Below are 17,567 nucleotides of genomic sequence, written 5' to 3' on the forward strand. Positions count from 1 at the left end.
ACAGGTTTGGTAGGTTTCCCTAGGTGCCGGCTGAGCTAGAGGCCAAAATCTACAGGTAGGCACTTCGCAAAAAACACCTCTGTTTTTTCCCAAAATTTAGGATGTGTCCACGTTGCGCTTTGGGGTGTTTCCTGTCGCCGGCGCTAGGCCTACCCACGCAAGTGAGGTATCATTTTTATCGGGAGACTTGGGGGAATGCTGGGTGGAAGGAAATTTGTAGCTCCTCTCCGATTCCAGAACTTTCTGCCACAGAAATGTGAGGAGGTTTGCAAAGGATTCTGGGTAACAGAACCTGGTCCGAGCCCCGCAAGTCAGCCCTCCTTGGATTCCCCTAGGTCTCTAGTTTTCAGAAATGCACAGGTTTGCTAGTTTTCCCTAGGTGCCAGCTGAGCTAGAGGCCAAAATCTACAGGTAGGCACTTCGCAAAAAAACCCTCTGTTTTTTTCCAAAATTTAGGATGTGTCCACGTTGCGCTTTGGGGTGTTTCCTGTCGCCGGCGCTAGGCCTACCCACGCAAGTGAGGTATCATTTTTATCGGGAGACTTGGGGGAACGCTGGGTGGAAGGAAATTTGTAGCTCCTTTCAGATTCCAGAACTTTCTGCCACAGAAATGTGAGGGACATGTGTTTTTTTAGCCAAATTTTGAGGTTTGCAAAGGATTCTGGGTAACAGAACCTGGTCCGAGCCCCGCAAGTCAGCCCTCCTTGGATTCCCCTAGGTCTCTAGTTTTCAGAAATGCACAGGTTTGGTAGGTTTCCCTAGGTGCCGGCTGAGCTAGAGGCCAAAATCTACAGGTAGGCACTTCGCAAAAAACACCTCTGTTTTTTCCCAAAATTTAGGATGTGTCCACGTTGCGCTTTGGGGTGTTTCCTGTCGCCGGCGCTAGGCCTACCTACGCAAGTGAGGTATCATTTTTATTGGGAGACTTGGGGGAACGCTGGGTGGAAGGAAATTTGTAGCTCCTCTCAGATTCCAGAACTTTCTGCCACAGAAATGTGAGGAACATGTGTTTTTTTAGCCAAATTTTGAGGTTTGCAAAGGATTCTGGGTAACAGAACCTGGTCCGAGCCCCGCAAGTCAGCCCTCTTTGGATTCCCCTAGGTCTCTAGTTTTCAGAAATGCACAGGTGTGGTAGGTTTCCCTAGGTGCCGGCTGAGCTAGAGGCCAAAATCTACAGGTAGGCACTTCGCAAAAAACCCCTCTGTTTTTTTCCAAAATTTAGGATGTGTCCACGTTGCGCTTTGGGGTGTTTCCTGTCGCCGGCGCTAGGCCTACCCACGCAAGTGAGGCATCATTTTTATCGGGAGACTTGGGGGAACGCTGGGTGGAAGGAAATTTGTAGCTCCTCTCAGATTCCAGAACTTTCTGCCACAGAAATGTGAGGGACATGTGTTTTTTTAGCCAAATTTTGAGGTTTGCAAAGGATTCTGGGTAACAGAACCTGGTCCGAGCCCCGCAAGTCAGCCCTCCTTGGATTCCCCTAGGTCTCTAGTTTTCAGAAATGCACAGGTTTGGTAGGTTTCCCTAGGTGCCGGCTGAGCTAGAGGCCAAAATCTACAGGTAGGCACTTCGCAAAAAACACCTCTGTTTTTTCCCAAAATTTAGGATGTGTCCACGTTGCGCTTTGGGGTGTTTCCTGTCGCCGGCGCTAGGCCTACCCACGCAAGTGAGGTATCATTTTTATCGGGAGACTTGGGGGAACGCTGGGTGGAAGGAAATTTGTAGCTCCTCTCAGATTCCAGAACTTTCTGCCACAGAAATGTGAGGAACATGTGTTTTTTTAGCCAAATTTTGAGGTTTGCAAAGGATTCTGGGTAACAGAACCTGGTCCGAGCCCCGCAAGTCACCCCTCCTTGGATTCCCCTAGGTCTCTAGCTTTCAGAAATGCACAGGTTTGGTAGGTTTCCCTAGGTGCCGGCTGAGCTAGAGGCCAAAATCTACAGGTAGGCACTTCGCAAAAAACACCTCTGTTTTTTTCCAAAATTTAGGATGTGTCCACGTTGCGCTTTGGGGTGTTTCCTGTCGCCGGCGCTAGGCCTACCCATGCAAGTGAGGTATCATTTTTATCGGGAGACCTAGGGGAACGCTGGGTGGAAGGAAATTTGTAGCTCCTCTCAGATTCCAGAACTTTCTGCCACAGAAATGTGAGGAACATGTGTTTTTTTAGCCAAATTTTGAGGTTTGCAAAGGATTCTGGGTAACAGAACCTGTGCCGAGCCCCGCAAGTCACCCCTCCTTGGATTCCCCTAGGTTTCAGAAATGCACAGGTTTGGTAGGTTTCCCTAGGTGCCGGCTGAGCTAGAGGCCAAAATCTACAGGTAGGAACTTCGCAAAAAACACCTCTGTTTTTTTCCAAAATTTAGGATGTGTCCACGTTGCGCTTTGGGGTGTTTCCTGTCGCCGGCGCTAGGCCTACCCACGCAAGTGAGGTATCATTTTTATCGGGAGACTTGGGGGAACGCTGGGTGGAAGGAAATTTGTAGCTCCTCTCAGATTCCAGAACTTTCTGCCACAGAAATGTGAGGAACATGTGTTTTTTTAGCCAAATTTTGAGGTTTGCAATGGTTTCTGGGTAACAGAACCTGGTCCGAGCCCCGCAAGTCACCCCTCCTTGGATTCCCCTAGGTCTCTAGTTTTCAGAAATGCACAGGTTTGGTAGGTTTCCCTAGGTGCCGGCTGAGCTAGAGGCCAAAATCTACAGGTAGGCACTTCGCAAAAAACACCTCTGTTTTTTTCAAAAATTTAGGATGTGTCCACGTTGCGCTTTGGGGTGTTTCCTGTCGCCAGCGCTAGGCCTACCCACGCAAGTGAGGTATCATTTTTATCGGGAGACTTGGGGGAACGCTGGGTGGAAGGAAATTTGTAGCTCCTCTCAGATTCCAGAACTTTCTGCCACAAAAGTTTGAGGGACATGTGTTTTTTTAGCCACATTTTGAGGTTTGCAAAGGATTCTGGGTAACAGAACCTGGTCCGAGCCCCGCAAGTCAGCCCTCCTTGGATTCCCCTAGGTCTCTAGTTTTCAGAAATGCACAGGTTTGGTAGGTTTCCCTAGGTGCCGGCTGAGCTAGAGGCCAAAATCTACAGGTAGGCACTTCGCAAAAAACACCTCTGTTTTTTCCCAAAATTTAGGATGTGTCCACGTTGCGCTTTGGGGTGTTTCATGTCGCCGGCGCTAGGCCTACCCACGCAAGTGAGGTATCATTTTTATCGGGAGACTTGGGGGAACGCTGGGTGGAAGGAAATTTGTAGCTCCTCTCAGATTCCAGAACTTTCTGCCACAGAAATATGAGGGACATGTGTTTTTTTAGCCAAATTTTGAGGTTTGCAAAGGATTCTGGGTAACAGAACCTGGTCCGAGCCCCGCAAGTCAGCCCTCCTTGGATTCCCCTAGGTCTCTAGTTTTCAGAAATGCACAGGTTTGGTAGGTTTCCCTAGGTGCCGGCTGAGCTAGAGGCCAAAATCTACAGGTAGGCACTTCGCAAAAAACACCTCTGTTTTTTCCCAAAATTTAGGATGTGTCCACGTTGCGCTTTGGGGTGTTTCATGTCGCCGGCGCTAGGCCTACCCACGCAAGTGAGGTATCATTTTTATCGGGAGACTTGGGGGAACGCTGGGTGGAAGGAAATTTGTAGCTCCTCTCAGATTCCAGAACTTTCTGCCACAGAAATATGAGGGACATGTGTTTTTTTAGCCAAATTTTTAGGTTTGCAAAGGATTCTGGGTAACAGAACCTGGTCCGAGCCCCGCAAGTCAGCCCTCCTTGGATTCCCCTAGGTCTCTAGTTTTCAGAAATGTACAGGTTTGGTAGTTTTCCCTAGGTGCCGGCTGAGCTAGAGGCCAAAATCTACAGGTAGGCACTTCGCAAAAAACACCTCTGTTTTTTTCAAAAATTTAGGATGTGTCCATGTTGCGCTTTGGGGTGTTTCCTGTCGCCGGCGCTAGGCCTACCCACGCAAGTGAGGTATCATTTTTATCGGGAGACTTGGGGGAACGCTGGGTGGAAGGAAATTTGTAGCTCTTCTCAGATTCCAGAACTTTCTGCCACAGAAATGTGAGGGACATGTGTTTTTTTAGCCAAATTTTGAGGTTTGCAAAGGATTCTGGGTAACAGAACCTGGTCCGAACCCCGCAAGTCAGCCCTCCTTGGATTCCCCTAGGTCTCTAGTTTTCAGAAATGCACAGGTTTGGTAGGTTTCCCTAGGTGCCGGCTGAGCTAGAGGCCAAAATCTACAGGTAGGCACTTCGCAAAAAACACCTCTGTTTTTTCCCAAAATTTAGGAAGTGTCCACGTTGCGCTTTGGGGTGTTTCATGTCGCCGGCGCTAGGCCTACCCACGCAAGTGAGGTATCATTTTTATCGGGAGACTTGGGGGAACGCTGGGTGGAAGGAAATTTGTAGCTCCTCTCAGATTCCAGAACTTTCTGCCACAGAAATATGAGGGACATGTGTTTTTTTAGCCAAATTTTTAGGTTTGCAAAGGATTCTGGGTAACAGAACCTGGTCCGAGCCCCGCAAGTCAGCCCTCCTTGGATTCCCCTAGGTCTCTAGTTTTCAGAAATGCACAGGTTTGGTAGTTTTCCCTAGGTGCCGGCTGAGCTAGAGGCCAAAATCTACAGGTAGGCACTTCGCAAAAAACACCTCTGTTTTTTTCCAAAATTTAGGATGTGTCCACGTTGCGCTTTGGGGTGTTTCCTGTCGCCGGCGCTAGGCCTACCCACGCAAGTGAGGTATCATTTTTATCGGGAGACTTGGGGGAACGCTGGGTGGAAGGAAATTTGTAGCTCTTCTCAGATTCCAGAACTTTCTGCCACAGAAATGTGAGGGACATGTGTTTTTTTAGCCAAATTTTGAGGTTTGCAAAGGATTCTGGGTAACAGAACCTGGTCCGAACCCCGCAAGTCAGCCCTCCTTGGATTCCCCTAGGTCTCTACTTTTCAGAAATGCACAGGTTTGGTAGGTTTCCCTAGGTGCCGGCTGAGCTAGAGGCCAAAATCTACAGGTAGGCACTTTGCAAAAAACACCTCTGTTTTTTCCCAAAATTTAGGATGTGTCCACGTTGCGCTTTGGGGTGTTTCCTGTCGCCGGCGCTAGGCCTACCCACGCAAGTGAGGTATCATTTTTATCGGGAGACTTGGGGGAATGCTGGGTGGAAGGAAATTTGTAGCTCCTCTCAGATTCCATAACTTTCTGCCACAGAAATGTGAGGAACATGTGTTTTTTTAGCCAAATTTTGAGGTTTGCAAAGGATTCTGGGTAACAGAACCTGGTCCGAGCCCCGCAAGTCAGCCCTCCTTGGATTCCCCTAGGTCTCTAGTTTTCAGAAATGCACAGGTTTGGTAGGTTTCCCTAGGTGCCGGCTGAGCTAGAGGCCAAAATCTACAGGTAGGCACTTCGCAAAAAACCCCTCTGTTTTTTTCCAAAATTTAGGATGTGTCCACGTTGCGCTTTGGGGTGTTTCCTGTCGCCGGCGCTAGGCCTACCCACGCAAGTGAGGTATCATTTTTATCGGGAGACTTGGGGGAACGCTGGGTGGAAGGAAATTTGTAGCTCCTCTCAGATTCCAGAACTTTCTGCCACAGAAATGTGAGGGACATGTGTTTTTTTAGCCAAATTTTGAGGTTTGCAAAGGATTCTGGGTAACAGAACCTGGTCCGAGCCCCGCAAGTCAGCCCTCCTTGGATTCCCCTAGGTCTCTAGTTTTCAGAAATGCACAGGTTTGGTAGGTTTCCCTAGGTGCCGGCTGAGCTAGAGGCCAAAATCTACAGGTAGGCACTTCGCAAAAAACACCTCTGTTTTTTCCCAAAATTTAGGATGTGTCCACGTTGCGCTTTGGGGTGTTTCCTGTCGCCGGCGCTAGGCCTACCTACGCAAGTGAGGTATCATTTTTATTGGGAGACTTGGGGGAACGCTGGGTGGAAGGAAATTTGTAGCTCCTCTCAGATTCCAGAACTTTCTGCCACAGAAATGTGAGGAACATGTGTTTTTTTAGCCAAATTTTGAGGTTTGCAAAGGATTCTGGGTAACAGAACCTGGTCCGAGCCCCGCAAGTCAGCCCTCTTTGGATTCCCCTAGGTCTCTAGTTTTCAGAAATGCACAGGTGTGGTAGGTTTCCCTAGGTGCCGGCTGAGCTAGAGGCCAAAATCTACAGGTAGGCACTTCGCAAAAAACCCCTCTGTTTTTTTCCAAAATTTAGGATGTGTCCACGTTGCGCTTTGGGGTGTTTCCTGTCGCCGGCGCTAGGCCTACCCACGCAAGTGAGGCATCATTTTTATCGGGAGACTTGGGCGAACGCTGGGTGGAAGGAAATTTGTAGCTCCTCTCAGATTCCAGAACTTTCTGCCACAGAAATGTGAGGGACATGTGTTTTTTTTAGCCAAATTTTGAGGTTTGCAAAGGATTCTGGGTAACAGAACCTGGTCCGAGCCCCGCAAGTCAGCCCTCCTTGGATTCCCCTAGGTCTCTAGTTTTCAGAAATGCACAGGTTTGGTAGGTTTCCCTAGGTGCCGGCTGAGCTAGAGGCCAAAATCTACAGGTAGGCACTTCGCAAAAAACACCTCTGTTTTTTCCCAAAATTTAGGATGTGTCCACGTTGCGCTTTGGGGTGTTTCCTGTCGCTGGCGCTAGGCCTACCCACGCAAGTGAGGTATCATTTTTATCGGGAGACTTGGGGGAACGCTGGGTGGAAGGAAATTTGTAGCTCCTCTCAGATTCCAGAACTTTCTGCCACAGAAATGTGAGGAACATGTGTTTTTTTAGCCAAATTTTGAGGTTTGCAAAGGATTCTGGGTAACAGAACCTGGTCCGAGCCCCGCAAGTCACCCCTCCTTGGATTCCCCTAGGTCTCTAGCTTTCAGAAATGCACAGGTTTGGTAGGTTTCCCTAGGTGCCGGCTGAGCTAGAGGCCAAAATCTACAGGTAGGCACTTCGCAAAAAACACCTCTGTTTTTTTCCAAAATTTAGGATGTGTCCACGTTGCGCTTTGGGGTGTTTCCTGTCGCCGGCGCTAGGCCTACCCACGCAAGTGAGGTATCATTTTTATCGGGAGACCTAGGGGAACGCTGGGTGGAAGGAAATTTGTAGCTCCTCTCAGATTCCAGAACTTTCTGCCACAGAAATGTGAGGAACATGTGTTTTTTTAGCCAAATTTTGAGGTTTGCAAAGGATTCTGGGTAACAGAACCTGGTCCGAGCCCCGCAAGTCACCCCTCCTTGGATTCCCCTAGGTCTCTAGCTTTCAGAAATGCACAGGTTTGGTAGGTTTCCCTAGGTGCCGGCTGAGCTAGAGGCCAAAATCTACAGGTAGGCACTTCGCAAAAAACACCTCTGTTTTTTTCCAAAATTTAGGATGTGTCCACGTTGCGCTTTGGGGTGTTTACTGTCGCCGGCGCTAGGCCTACCCACGCAAGTGAGGTATCATTTTTATCGGGAGACTTAGGGGAACGCTGGGTGGAAGGAAATTTGTAGCTCCTCTCAGATTCCAGAACTTTCTGCCACAGAAATGTGAGGAACATGTGTTTTTTTAGCCAAATTTTGAGGTTTGCAAAGGATTCTGGGTAACAGAACCTGGTCCGAGCCCCGTAAGTCACCCCTCCTTGGATTCCCCTAGGTCTCTAGTTTTCAGAAATGCACAGGTTTGGTAGCTTTCCCTAGGTGCCGGCTGAGCTAGAGGCCAAAATCTACAGGTAGGCACTTCGCAAAAAACACCTCTGTTTTTTTCCAAAATTTAGGATGTGTCCACGTTGCGCTTTGGGGTGTTTCCTGTCGCCGGCGCTAGGCCTACCCACTCAAGTGAGGTATCATTTTTATCGGGAGACTTGGGGGAACGCTGGGTGGAAGGAAATTTGTAGCTCTTCTCAGATTCCAGAACTTTCTGCCACAGAAATGTGAGGGACATGTGTTTTTTTAGCCAAATTTTGAGGTTTGCAAAGGATTCTGGGTAACAGAACCTGGTCCGAACCCCGCAAGTCAGCCCTCCTTGGATTCCCCTAGGTCTCTAGTTTTCAGAAATGCTCAGGTTTGGTAGGTTTCCCTAGGTGCCGGCTGAGCTAGAGGCCAAAATCTACAGGTAGGCACTTCGCAAAAAACACCTCTGTTTTTTCCCAAAATTTAGGATGTGTCCACGTTGCGCTTTGGGGTGTTTCCTGTCGCCGGCGCTAGGCCTACCCACGCAAGTGAGGTATCATTTTTATCGGGAGACTTGGGGGAATGCTGGGTGGAAGGAAATTTGTAGCTCCTCTCAGATTCCAGAACTTTCTGCCACAGAAATGTGAGGAACATGTGTTTTTTTAGCCAAATTTTGAGGTTTGCAAAGGATTCTGGGTAACAGAACCTGGTCCGAGCCCCGCAAGTCAGCCCTCCTTGGATTCCCCTAGGTCTCTAGTTTTCAGAAATGCACAGGTTTGGTAGGTTTCCCTAGGTGCCGGCTGAGCTAGAGGCCAAAATCTACAGGTAGGCACTTCGCAAAAAACACCTCTGTTTTTTCCCAAAATTTAGGATGTGTCCACGTTGCGCTTTGGGGTGTTTCCTGTCGCCGGCGCTAGGCCTACCTACGCAAGTGAGGTATCATTTTTATTGGGAGACTTGGGGGAACGCTGGGTGGAAGGAAATTTGTAGCTCCTCTCAGATTCCAGAACTTTCTGCCACAGAAATGTGAGGAACATTTGTTTTTTTAGCCAAATTTTGAGGTTTGCAAAGGATTCTGGGTAACAGAACCTGGTCCGAGCCCCGCAAGTCAGCCCTCTTTGGATTCCCCTAGGTCTCTAGTTTTCAGAAATGCACAGGTGTGGTAGGTTTCCCTAGGTGCCGGCTGAGCTAGAGGCCAAAATCTACAGGTAGGCACTTCGCAAAAAACCCCTCTGTTTTTTTCCAAAATTTAGGATGTGTCCACGTTGCGCTTTGGGGTGTTTCCTGTCGCCGGCGCTAGGCCTACCCACGCAAGTGAGGCATCATTTTTATCGGGAGACTTGGGGGAACGCTGGGTGGAAGGAAATTTGTAGCTCCTCTCAGATTCCAGAACTTTCTGCCACAGAAATGTGAGGGACATGTGTTTTTTTAGCCAAATTTTGAGGTTTGCAAAGGATTCTGGGTAACAGAACCTGGTCCGAGCCCCGCAAGTCAGCCCTCCTTGGATTCCCCCAGGTCTCTAGCTTTCAGAAATGCACAGGTTTGGTAGGTTTCCCTAGGTGCCGGCTGAGCTAGAGGCCAAAATCTACAGGTAGGCACTTCGCAAAAAACACCTCTGTTTTTTCCCAAAATTTAGGATGTGTCCACGTTGCGCTTTGGGGTGTTTCCTGTCGCCGGCGCTAGGCCTACCCACGCAAGTGAGGTATCATTTTTATCGGGAGACTTGGGGGAACGCTGGGTGGAAGGAAATTTGTAGCTCCTCTCAGATTCCAGAACTTTCTGCCACAGAAATGTGAGGAACATGTGTTTTTTTAGCCAAATTTTGAGGTTTGCAAAGGATTCTGGGTAACAGAACCTGGTCCGAGCCCCGCAAGTCACCCCTCCTTGGATTCCCCTAGGTCTCTAGCTTTCAGAAATGCACAGGTTTGGTAGGTTTCCCTAGGTGCCGGCTGAGCTAGAGGCCAAAATCTACAGGTAGGCACTTCGCAAAAAACACCTCTGTTTTTTTCCAAAATTTAGGATGTGTCCACGTTGCGCTTTGGGGTGTTTCCTGTCGCCAGCGCTAGGCCTACCCACGCAAGTGAGGTATCATTTTTATCGGGAGACTTGGGGGAACGCTGGGTGGAAGGAAATTTGTAGCTCCTCTCAGATTCCAGAACTTTCTGCCACAAAAGTTTGAGGGACATGTGTTTTTTTAGCCAAATTTTGAGGTTTGCAAAGGATTCTGGGTAACAGAACCTGGTCCGAGCCCCGCAAGTCAGCCCTCCTTGGATTCCCCTAGGTCTCTAGTTTTCAGAAATGCACAGGTTTGGTAGGTTTCCCTAGGTGCCGGCTGAGCTAGAGGCCAAAATCTACAGGTAGGCACTTCGCAAAAAACACCTCTGTTTTTTCCCAAAATTTAGGATGTGTCCACGTTGCGCTTTGGGGTGTTTCATGTCGCCGGCGCTAGGCCTACCCACGCAAGTGAGGTATCATTTTTATCGGGAGACTTGGGGGAACGCTGGGTGGAAGGAAATTTGTAGCTCCTCTCAGATTCCAGAACTTTCTGCCACAGAAATATGAGGGACATGTGTTTTTTTAGCCAAATTTTGAGGTTTGCAAAGGATTCTGGGTAACAGAACCTGGTCCGAGCCCCGCAAGTCAGCCCTCCTTGGATTCCCCTAGGTCTCTAGTTTTCAGAAATGCACAGGTTTGGTAGGTTTCCCTAGGTGCCGGCTGAGCTAGAGGCCAAAATCTACAGGTAGGCACTTCGCAAAAAACACCTCTGTTTTTTCCCAAAATTTAGGATGTGTCCACGTTGCGCTTTGGGGTGTTTCATGTCGCCGGCGCTAGGCCTACCCACGCAAGTGAGGTATCATTTTTATCGGGAGACTTGGGGGAACGCTGGGTGGAAGGAAATTTGTAGCTCCTCTCAGATTCCAGAACTTTCTGCCACAGAAATATGAGGGACATGTGTTTTTTTAGCCAAATTTTGAGGTTTGCAAAGGATTCTGGGTAACAGAACCTGGTCCGAGCCCCGCAAGTCAGCCCTCCTTGGATTCCCCTAGGTCTCTAGTTTTCAGAAATGTACAGGTTTGGTAGTTTTCCCTAGGTGCCGGCTGAGCTAGAGGCCAAAATCTACAGGTAGGCACTTCGCAAAAAACACCTCTGTTTTTTTCAAAAATTTAGGATGTGTCCACGTTGCGCTTTGGGGTGTTTCCTGTCGCCGGCGCTAGGCCTACCCACGCAAGTGAGGTATCATTTTTATCGGGAGACTTGGGGGAACGCTGGGTGGAAGGAAATTTGTAGCTCTTCTCAGATTCCAGAACTTTCTGTCACAGAAATGTGAGGGACATGTGTTTTTTTAGCCAAATTTTGAGGTTTGCAAAGGATTCTGGGTAACAGAACCTGGTCCGAACCCCGCAAGTCAGCCCTCCTTGGATTCCCCTAGGTCTCTGGTTTTCAGAAATGCACAGGTTTGGTAGGTTTCCCTAGGTGCCGGCTGAGCTAGAGGCCAAAATCTACAGGTAGGCACTTCGCAAAAAACACCTCTGTTTTTTCCCAAAATTTAGGATGTGTCCACGTTGCGCTTTGGGGTGTTTCATGTCGCCGGCGCCAGGCCTACCCACGCAAGTGAGGTATCATTTTTATCGGGAGACTTAGGGGAACGCTGGGTGGAAGGAAATTTGTAGCTCCTCTCAGATTCCAGAACTTTCTGCCACAGAAATATGAGGGACATGTGTTTTTTTAGCCAAATTTTGAGGTTTGCAAAGGATTCTGGGTAACAGAACCTGGTCCGAGCCCCGCAAGTCAGCCCTCCTTGGATTCCCCTAGGTCTCTAGTTTTCAGAAATGCACAGGTTTGGTAGTTTTCCCTAGGTGCCGGCTGAGCTAGAGGCCAAAATCTACAGGTAGGCACTTCGCAAAAAACACCTCTGTTTTTTTCCAAAATTTAGGATGTGTCCACGTTGCGCTTTGGGGTGTTTCCTGTCGCCGGCGCTAGGCCTACCCACGCAAGTGAGGTATCATTTTTATCGGGAGACTTGGGGGAACGCTGGGTGGAAGGAAATTTGTAGCTCTTCTCAGATTCCAGAACTTTCTGCCACAGAAATGTGAGGGACATGTGTTTTTTTAGCCAAATTTTGAGGTTTGCAAAGGATTCTGGGTAACAGAACCTGGTCCGAACCCCGCAAGTCAGCCCTCCTTGGATTCCCCTAGGTCTCTACTTTTCAGAAATGCACAGGTTTGGTAGGTTTCCCTAGGTGCCGGCTGAGCTAGAGGCCAAAATCTACAGGTAGGCACTTCGCAAAAAACACCTCTGTTTTTTCCCAAAATTTAGGATGTGTCCACGTTGCGCTTTGGGGTGTTTCCTGTCGCCAGCGCTAGGCCTACCCACGCAAGTGAGGTATCATTTTTATCGGGAGACTTGGGGGAACGCTGGGTGGAAGGAAATTTGTAGCTCCTCTCAGATTCCAGAACTTTCTGTCACAAAAGTTTGAGGGACATGTGTTTTTTTAGCCAAATTTTGAGGTTTGCAAAGGATTCTGGGTAACAGAACCTGGTCCGAGCCCCGCAAGTCAGCCCTCCTTGGATTCCCCTAGGTCTCTAGTTTTCAGAAATGCACAGGTTTGGTAGGTTTCCCTAGGTGCCGGCTGAGCTAGAGGCCAAAATCTACAGGTAGGCACTTCGCAAAAAACACCTCTGTTTTTTCCCAAAATTTAGGATGTGTCCACGTTGCGCTTTGGGGTGTTTCATGTCGCCGGCGCCAGGCCTACCCACGCAAGTGAGGTATCATTTTTATCGGGAGACTTGGGGGAACGCTGGGTGGAAGGAAATTTGTAGCTCCTCTCAGATTCCAGAACTTTCTGCCACAGAAATATGAGGGACATGTGTTTTTTTAGCCAAATTTTGAGGTTTGCAAAGGATTCTGGGTAACAGAACCTGGTCCGAGCCCCGCAAGTCAGCCCTCCTTGGATTCCCCTAGGTCTCTAGTTTTCAGAAATGCACAGGTTTGGTAGTTTTCCCTAGGTGCCGGCTGAGCTAGAGGCCAAAATCTACAGGTAGGCACTTCGCAAAAAACACCTCTGTTTTTTTTCCAAAATTTAGGATGTGTCCACGTTGCGCTTTGGGGTGTTTCCTGTCGCCGGCGCTAGGCCTACCCACGCAAGTGAGGTATCATTTTTATCGGGAGACTTGGGGGAACGCTGGGTGGAAGGAAATTTGTAGCTCTTCTCAGATTCCAGAACTTTCTGCCACAGAAATGTGAGGGACATGTGTTTTTTTAGCCAAATTTTGAGGTTTGCAAAGGATTCTGGGTAACAGAACCTGGTCCGAACCCCGCAAGTCAGCCCTCCTTGGATTCCCCTAGGTCTCTACTTTTCAGAAATGCACAGGTTTGGTAGGTTTCCCTAGGTGCCGGCTGAGCTAGAGGCCAAAATCTACAGGTAGGCACTTCGCAAAAAAACACCTCTGTTTTTTCCCAAAATTTAGGATGTGTCCACGTTGCGCTTTGGGGTGTTTCCTGTCGCCAGCGCTAGGCCTACCCACGCAAGTGAGGTATCATTTTTATCGGGAGACTTGGGGGAACGCTGGGTGGAAGGAAATTTGTAGCTCCTCTCAGATTCCAGAACTTTCTGCCACAAAAGTTTGAGGGACATGTGTTTTTTTTAGCCAAATTTTGAGGTTTGCAAAGGATTCTGGGTAACAGAACCTGGTCCGAGCCCCGCAAGTCAGCCCTCCTTGGATTCCCCTAGGTCTCTAGTTTTCAGAAATGCACAGGTTTGGTAGGTTTCCCTAGGTGCCGGCTGAGCTAGAGGCCAAAATCTACAGGTAGGCACTTCGCAAAAAACACCTCTGTTTTTTCCCAAAATTTAGGATGTGTCCACGTTGCGCTCTGGGGTGTTTCATGTCGCCGGCGCTAGGCCTACCCACGCAAGTGAGGTATCATTTTTATCGGGAGACTTGGGGGAACGCTGGGTGGAAGGAAATTTGTAGCTCCTCTCAGATTCCAGAACTTTCTGCCACAGAAATATGAGGGACATGTGTTTTTTTAGCCAAATTTTGAGGTTTGCAAAGGATTCTGGGTAACAGAACCTGGTCCGAGCCCCGCAAGTCAGCCCTCCTTGGATTCCCCTAGGTCTCTAGTTTTCAGAAATGCACAGGTTTGGTAGGTTTCCCTAGGTGCCGGCTGAGCTAGAGGCCAAAATCTACAGGTAGGCACTTCGCAAAAAACACCTCTGTTTTTTCCCAAAATTTAGGATGTGTCCACGTTGCGCTTTGGGGTGTTTCATGTCGCCGGCGCTAGGCCTACCCACGCAAGTGAGGTATCATTTTTATCGGGAGACTTGGGGGAACGCTGGGTGGAAGGAAATTTGTAGCTCCTCTCAGATTCCAGAACTTTCTGCCACAGAAATATGAGGGACATGTGTTTTTTTAGCCAAATTTTGAGGTTTGCAAAGGATTCTGGGTAACAGAACCTGGTCCGAGCCCCGCAAGTCAGCCCTCCTTGGATTCCCCTAGGTCTCTAGTTTTCAGAAATGCACAGGTTTGGTAGTTTTCCCTAGGTGCCGGCTGAGCTAGAGGCCAAAATCTACAGGTAGGCACTTCGCAAAAAACACCTCTGTTTTTTTCCAAAATTTAGGATGTGTCCACGTTGCGCTTTGGGGTGTTTCCTGTCGCCGGCGCTAGGCCTACCCACGCAAGTGAGGTATCATTTTTATCGGGAGACTTGGGGGAATGCTGGGTGGAAGGAAATTTGTAGCTCCTCTCAGATTCCAGAACTTTCTTCCACAGAAATGTGAGGAACATGTGTTTTTTTAGCCAAATTTTGAGGTTTGCAAAGGATTCTGGGTAACAGAACCTGGTCCGAGCCCCGCAAGTCAGCCCTCCTTGGATTCCCCTAGGTCTCTAGTTTTCAGAAATGCACAGGTTTGGTAGGTTTCCCTAGGTGCCGGCTGAGCTAGAGGCCAAAATCTACAGGTAGGCACTTCGCAAAAAACCCCTCTGTTTTTTTCCAAAATTTAGGATGTGTCCACGTTGCGCTTTGGGGTGTTTCCTGTCGCCGGCGCTAGGCCTACCCACGCAAGTGAGGTATCATTTTTATCGGGAGACTTGGGGGAACGCTGGGTGGAAGGAAATTTGTAGCTCTTCTCAGATTCCAGAACTTTCTGCCACAGAAATGTGAGGGACATGTGTTTTTTTTAGCCAAATTTTGAGGTTTGCAAAGGATTCTGGGTAACAGAACCTGGTCCGAGCCCCGCAAGTCAGCCCTCCTTGGATTCCCCTAGGTCTCTAGTTTTCAGAAATGCACAGGTTTGGTAGGTTTCCCTAGGTGCCGGCTGAGCTAGAGGCCAAAATCTACAGGTAGGCACTTCGCAAAAAACACCTCTGTTTTTTCCCAAAATTTAGGATGTGTCCACGTTGCGCTTTGGGGTGTTTCCTGTCGCCGGCGCTAGGCCTACCTACGCAAGTGAGGTATCATTTTTATTGGGAGACTTGGGGGAACGCTGGGTGGAAGGAAATTTGTAGCTCCTCTCAGATTCCAGAACTTTCTGCCACAGAAATGTGAGGAACATGTGTTTTTTTAGCCAAATTTTGAGGTTTGCAAAGGATTCTGGGTAACAGAACCTGGTCCGAGCCCCGCAAGTCAGCCCTCTTTGGATTCCCCTAGGTCTCTAGTTTTCAGAAATGCACAGGTGTGGTATGTTTCCCTAGGTGCCGGCTGAGCTAGAGGCCAAAATCTACAGGTAGGCACTTCGCAAAAAACCCCTCTGTTTTTTTCCAAAATTTAGGATGTGTCCACGTTGCGCTTTGGGGTGTTTCCTGTCGCCGGCGCTAGGCCTACCCACGCAAGTGAGGCATCATTTTTATCGGGAGACTTGGGCGAACGCTGGGTGGAAGGAAATTTGTAGCTCCTCTCAGATTCCAGAACTTTCTGCCACAGAAATGTGAGGGACATGTGTTTTTTTAGCCAAATTTTGAGGTTTGCAAAGGATTCTGGGTAACAGAACCTGGTCCGAGCCCCGCAAGTCAGCCCTCCTTGGATTCCCCTAGGTCTCTAGTTTTCAGAAATGCACAGGTTTGGTAGGTTTCCCTAGGTGCCGGCTGAGCTAGAGGCCAAAATCTACAGGTAGGCACTTCGCAAAAAACACCTCTGTTTTTTCCCAAAATTTAGGATGTGTCCACGTTGCGCTTTGGGGTGTTTCCTGTCGCCGGCGCTAGGCCTACCCACGCAAGTGAGGTATCATTTTTATCGGGAGACTTGGGGGAACGCTGGGTGGAAGGAAATTTGTAGCTCCTCTCAGATTCCAGAACTTTCTGCCACAGAAATGTGAGGAACATGTGTTTTTTTAGCCAAATTTTGAGGTTTGCAAAGGATTCTGGGTAACAGAACCTGGTCCGAGCCCCGCAAGTCACCCCTCCTTGGATTCCCCTAGGTCTCTAGTTTTCAGAAATGCACAGGTTTGGTAGCTTTCCCTAGGTGCCGGCTGAGCTAGAGGCCAAAATCTACAGGTAGGCACTTCGCAAAAAACACCTCTGTTTTTTTTCCAAAATTTAGGATGTGTCCACGTTGCGCTTTGGGGTGTTTCCTGTCGCCGGCGCTAGGCCTACCCACGCAAGTGAGGTATCATTTTTATCGGGAGACTTGGGGGAACGCTGGGTGGAAGGAAATTTGTAGCTCTTCTCAGATTCCAGAACTTTCTGCCACAGAAATGTGAGGGACATGTGTTTTTTTAGCCAAATTTTGAGGTTTGCAAAGGATTCTGGGTAACAGAACCTGGTCCGAACCCCGCAAGTCAGCCCTCCTTGGATTCCCCTAGGTCTCTAGTTTTCAGAAATGCTCAGGTTTGGTAGGTTTCCCTAGGTGCCGGCTGAGCTAGAGGCCAAAATCTACAGGTAGGCACTTCGCAAAAAACACCTCTGTTTTTTCCCAAAATTTAGGATGTGTCCACGTTGCGCTTTGGGGTGTTTCCTGTCGCCGGCGCTAGGCCTACCCACGCAAGTGAGGTATCATTTTTATCGGGAGACTTGGGGGAATGCTGGGTGGAAGGAAATTTGTAGCTCCTCTCAGATTCCAGAACTTTCTGCCACAGAAATGTGAGGAACATGTGTTTTTTTAGCCAAATTTTGAGGTTTGCAAAGGATTCTGGGTAACAGAACCTGGTCCGAGCCCCGCAAGTCAGCCCTCCTTGGATTCCCCTAGGTCTCTAGTTTTCAGAAATGCACAGGTTTGGTAGGTTTCCCTAGGTGCCGGCTGAGCTAGAGGCCAAAATCTACAGGTAGGCACTTCGCATAAAACACCTCTGTTTTTTCCCAAAATTTAGGATGTGTCCACGTTGCGCTTTGGGGTGTTTCCTGTCGCCGGCGCTAGGCCTACCTACGCAAGTGAGGTATCATTTTTATTGGGAGACTTGGGGGAACGCTGGGTGGAAGGAAATTTGTAGCTCCTCTCAGATTCCAGAACTTTCTGCCACAGAAATGTGAGGAACATGTGTTTTTTTAGCCAAATTTTGAGGTTTGCAAAGGATTCTGGGTAACAGAACCTGGTCCGAGCCCCGCAAGTCAGCCCTCTTTGGATTCCCCTAGGTCTCTAGTTTTCAGAAATGCACAGGTGTGGTAGGTTTCCCTAGGTGCCGGCTGAGCTAGAGGCCAAAATCTACAGGTAGGCACTTCGCAAAAAACCCCTCTGTTTTTTTCCAAAATTTAGGATGTGTCCACGTTGCGCTTTGGGGTGTTTCCTGTCGCCGGCGCTAGGCCTACCCACGCAAGTGAGGCATCATTTTTATCGGGAGACTTGGGGGAACGCTGGGTGGAAGGAAATTTGTAGCTCCTCTCAGATTCCAGAACTTTCTGCCACAGAAATGTGAGGAACATGTGTTTTTTTAGCCAAATTTTGAGGTTTGCAAAGGATTCTGGGTAACAGAACCTGGTCCGAGCCCCGCAAGTCAGCCCTCTTTGGATTCCCCTA

The sequence above is a fragment of the Pleurodeles waltl genome, chromosome 8 (genome assembly GCF_031143425.1).
Source record: "Pleurodeles waltl isolate 20211129_DDA chromosome 8, aPleWal1.hap1.20221129, whole genome shotgun sequence".
NCBI lineage: Eukaryota > Metazoa > Chordata > Amphibia > Caudata > Salamandridae > Pleurodeles > Pleurodeles waltl.